Genomic DNA, 5,351 nt, shown 5'->3' on the forward strand with positions numbered 1-5,351 from the left:
TGACATTAGCCCGTGATTGACCCGTCGGAAATCCAATAAGAAGCTGACGTGCGAACCCGTCGTCCAATCAGAGCGCAGTGTCACCGAAGTGGGCTGGTCTGCGAGAGAGGACATGACGGAGGTGACGGCCATGTTCTGCAATAGTGTTTGTATCCCTCCGCCTCAGTATTTACCTTTTGCATGATTTTGCATGTGGGGAAAATGTCACTGTAGCCCCACTGTGCCCTGCCTGCTTTCCATAAGAGAGCCCGCTAGGCCATTTGGTTTTCACGTCTGTAATCACCATAGTCCTGCAAGCGGCGAGTTACCGTTCGTTAGAGCCTGTGAAGTGTTGTCAGAGACAGAAATGTTGAACGCTGAGCCTCGTTCATCGTCTAAATTGATATCCTAGACCGTCTTTTGTCACGCCATCAGACGTTAAGGCATCATGAGCAGTCGCCTGGTGAAAATTTGAAAATGTAATATAAATACAGGGACACATGGACTATTAAATTAGCTATGCCAGGTCTAAAAAATCTGTCAAATGAACTGCAGAACAATCATATACTGCGCACAGTATTTTAAAGAGCAACACACATTTTGCACTAGTATGTATTGTTGTCATTTCTTCATACGTAAAGTCTCAATATAAAACCACTTCTGCTTGCAGACTAATTTATAATCCCATACAATAATTACAGACCTGGATTAACCCACTAGAGGGCCCTGGGTAAACTGACCCACGGGTTCCTATTCCAACCAACCCACCCCGGCCTCTTCCCAAGTGAGTTTACAATATTTTGATTACACATACATTTACTTATGCAGCATGTAAAAAATACCAACTAATATACTCAAAGTATTTAAACTCGATTTTGACACAGGGCCCTTCAAGACAGGGCAACAAGATCAGGTGAAATTGCTGGATCACTATAGTACAATAGCCTTTAGGCCCCCTTGCAGGGTAGTTACCCACTTATCTAGCCTTGAATAATTATTACAACATTCTTCGCACTGCTATGAACTCTTGCAAAACTTGTATCATAACCCTGTGTGTAGAATACATATAGCAGCCTATATACATACACTACAGGGTTTGTTGTCCAGCTCTTGCCTGTAATAGTACATGTTTTAGTTTGATTATATTTATTAAACTGTATATCTGCATTTGTATCTTCAAATCCTTATGCATGTCAACACACTGGGTCAATGAAGCCGATTCTGATTTAAATTCAAAATATATAGAGGTGTACGTGCCATCCAGTGTATTATATCACTGTACTCTATTTAATCTGTGCTGTCCTTTTACTGTATGTGGCACATTCACATTAAGTGAAAGCAGACTTTAAACATCTTGTTTTTGATCAAATTGAACAGGCAGTTCGTGATAAAATACTAAATATCATTTGCATTGTTTTAGTCAGCCAAAAAACGTCTTATTATAATGCCAAATTTCATTCAAATGGGTTCTACAGGCAGCAAGCAACTGAAGCTTGTTAGTTTTCCAGCAGCTGTATCCATCCCATTCTTTTCAATGAGAAACACTGACAGGTACTTTAAAGGTGTTTTTCTCAATGTGGCAGGCTTGGTGAAGAGAAACCAAGTACTATTTTTATCAATTTATTGCTGTTTCCTCCCTTTGCTTTTTTAAAAATGACAAGTTCAAATGACTGCATTTGAAAACACTGATACATTGTGATATCCACAATTTAGTAGATATATTAGTATCTTGACAACAAGGGATGTAATATATTCTTTTATTTGGATCATAGTCATCGTGGTACCATGGGTATAGTTGGCAAGGTTGAATTACCAACTGAGAAACTCAGGCAACTGGCCCAGGTTTACTGTCACAATTAGTTTTTGGTCATTTAAACTGCAAATTTGTTGGTGAATTTCCATCATTTTCACAAAAAGCAGAATACCTTTACTTTTTCTCCATAAGTCCTAACTCTGACAGCTTTATTTTATTATTTGACTTTATATTATGCTCACATGGTACTCAGATGGTACAGTGGCACTTAATTAACTTACCAGAGAGTAACTGACACAGAAAACTTGGGCTGGATAGAAATATTCACGCATATAGCAGTGGTTGGTCTCTCTATGTATGCTAAAGCCGCAACCCTATTGCCAGATAACAAGTCAATATTGGACAGTTCTGCAAAACCCCAGATTACATTCAATTACTTTTTGCAATATCTGTGCATTGCAACTACAGTAGAGTCACTGTTAGTGAAAGATCATGATTACGGTTAATAAAAAGCAGAACATTAATTGCAGAACTGTGATAGGAAGCAGATATCAGGCTGATGTGTTCACAGATACATCCACCTCTCCTACTCTCTACACCCTTACTCATCTTCACCTTGCTATCATAAAGGGCACACTACTTCTTGCAGTAGCACTTAATTTTGGCACTGGACATACAATATGAACATAATTCCTAAAGATACTGGACTGTGACGCTGCCTCTGTCTGGTATCTGCTCTGTACTCAATAGGAACGTAGAGGTGACAGGGCACAGACAGCTCACAGTGCAGAGGGCAGTAGTTTAAGGGAGGTCAGTAGGAGTCCATTTGCAAATTTTTGCCCTGGGGCTTACAAATATGTTAACTCAGTCATGACTACTATACAGTATGCCATCATTTAGAAACCAGTGGGCACAGATCTTCCTGTAACTGAGATGGCATGGTGTGTGCTGAGTCTCCAGGGAGTTTAAAAACATTGCACTTCTAGTAACGTGCTGCTCACATTATTCTTCTTTCCCCTGAGTTTCTAGGCAGACTTGTGTCCTAGTTTAGGAACATATGCTGTATCAGACCCAGTGATGGGGACTACTGGGAATAGAGAGGCTGACAGAGATAAAACACATGACATCTTGGAAAAATGCCTCATAAGGGACATCTTGGATTAGAAACACAGTATCAAAGGCTCTTGCAAAGTATCTTGATTTGTCGGATTCAAACCCATAAACTACAAATAGGTATAAAGATGCGTCATAGACGGATCTTACAACAGCCAGACGGACATCACTATGAAACAGAAGAACAGTTGGGTAGAACTGTTAAGCAGCAGAGGATAATAAGAATCAGACCTGCTCTTGTGGATGGATGGAATAAGCCAAGTTGAGAGACCTCAATGTCTCCAAGAAAAGCAGTTAAGGATTGCAGAAATAATGTGATGACCTGTAAGTTTTAACAAGTTCATAGAGGCTGTTTGGATGAAGCCCAGCAGTAAGTATAAACTCAACTTCTGCAGCATAATAGTGTCCAGAAGCAGATATTAGAAATGAAATGCAGGGCCCAGAGGGCAGATAGATCAGGCAGCAAACAAGGAAACTATCAGCTGAAGCAAGTCAAGAAAGACTTGGCCTCGAACTTCTTAAGCGAACAGAGTGGGCATCTTTTAAAAACACCAGCTGAAGAAAGCTTTAGAGTTAAACTGCTTGAACTATTTAGTGTGGTGGCTGTAGATCTATTGGTGAAGAACTGCAAAGTTCCCTCTGTTGGAGTGTCCTTGAGCTTGACACCCTCACCCAGTCACTATGGATGAAAGTGTATACACCACATGAATTCAATGTTATGAAACTAGTTAAATTGTAGAAACTGTATCTGTGAGCGGTGACTCTGATTGCAAATGGATTGGATATGTTCAGCAGTGAAACAGAGAGGAAACTCAAACACATAATAATCTCCCTACAATTTAAACAAATATCCAATTCACTTATTGAGTAAAATCCAATATGTGGTTGTTGTGACTCTTGGTCATGCTTTGCTGTTAATTTGGAAAAAAAAAAGAAGTTATGTTGGAAAACCAGACATCAAACAATAGATGACCCATACAGGCAACATGTATTAGATTATCATTGTACTGGATTTAATTATATTGGCTTAATTATTTTCATATTTGACATTGATCATAAACTCATGTAATCACACTAGTAGTGAGCAAGATGTACAGAAAACCCTTTATCACAGTACATTTATTTGTATAATGTGATCTCGATATGTATCGTGTTCGAGTGTATTTAATGGAAAATCAATTGAGAAACTGATTATGGATGCAATAATCAGGGGGTGGGGCTGTTTTTGGCTAACACCTACCAAATCAAGGTGACTACAATGAAACCAAAATAATATAATTTTGACATATATCACTCCTGCTAAACTTTGCAACATTTCCCACATTTGTTTAATACAGCCAAAGATATTAAAGAGATAGCTACAACATTATAGCAAAATGTCTGGTGGTTGACTAATTTGTTTCATAGTGTATCGTCATATCGGCCAACCCAAAGTCAAATCAGCCTTTATAATACTACCAGTTAATGAAAATTATCCAGCATAAACGGTTCAGTTTAAAGTAAATTCAAACTCTATCCATGATTAAACACAGTCATCAAGTCACACTGTTCACATGTGCAACCTGAACAAAGGGCAGCATAACAAGCAAGGCTATTGTTTGACAAAGTGCGTTTCCATCCTCCTGACTGAGCGACCAGACCTGAGGGGTCATCGTATCCCATCTGCATGCCTGGAGATGTGCTTTACTCTCACCGTGGTAATGACAAAAACAAACCAAAGTGCTCTCCGTGCCGGTCTACCCCACTCCACGCTGCCTCCCACATGCACTCCACTCTGCCATCATGTTACTTTTTTATGATCTCATTTTACAGTAGTGACTACTTGTCATTCTTATGAGAGCGAGGGTGTTTGAGGGTGTTTTCTAACTCTGGCGATTCAAGATTAAATTGTAATGATAAATAGGTTAAAGTCTTAATTTTTCTTTTTTCCTAGGAGATATTATCCACAGATTATATAAATAATATCAAGACTTAGAGTTTACAGCCATGCTAGCTGCTCTTCGAGGCTGTGCTCAGTCACAGTGGTGCTTTGAGCTAAATGCTAACATCAGCATACTGTCAGTGACAATGCTAATACACTGATGCTTAGCAGGTATAATTTTTATAATTTTCACTATCTCAGTTTTATCTCAGTATTTGCAAAGTAATTGTAAACACAAAGAACAGTTGGTGCTGACGAGAATGTCATTTTTCTGCCATAAACCAAAGAACTGAACACATTTTTTACCTAATAATAGCGCTTAACAAAAAAGGGTTAGTAAAGTTATTAGAATTCATCTTGAAGGAGAGATACATGTCTGGAAAAAAATGTCACGGCAATCCATCCAGTCGTTGTCGAAACATTTTACTAAAACCAAAAATGTCAACCTACATGCTGGAACATGACAACACAAAAGTCAGGGGATCACCAAAGTCTTTGGGATTCATCCTCTGAAGACCATGCATGTGTGCACCAAATTTTTGAACCAATCCATGTTGCAGTTGTTGAGATGTTGCCTCATTAAAT

The sequence above is a fragment of the Seriola lalandi genome, unplaced genomic scaffold (genome assembly GCF_002814215.2).
Source record: "Seriola lalandi dorsalis isolate HSWRI2012SDOR001 ecotype SW California unplaced genomic scaffold, Sedor1 jcf7180002054408, whole genome shotgun sequence".
In the NCBI taxonomy this organism is placed as follows: Eukaryota; Metazoa; Chordata; class Actinopteri; order Carangiformes; family Carangidae; genus Seriola; species Seriola lalandi.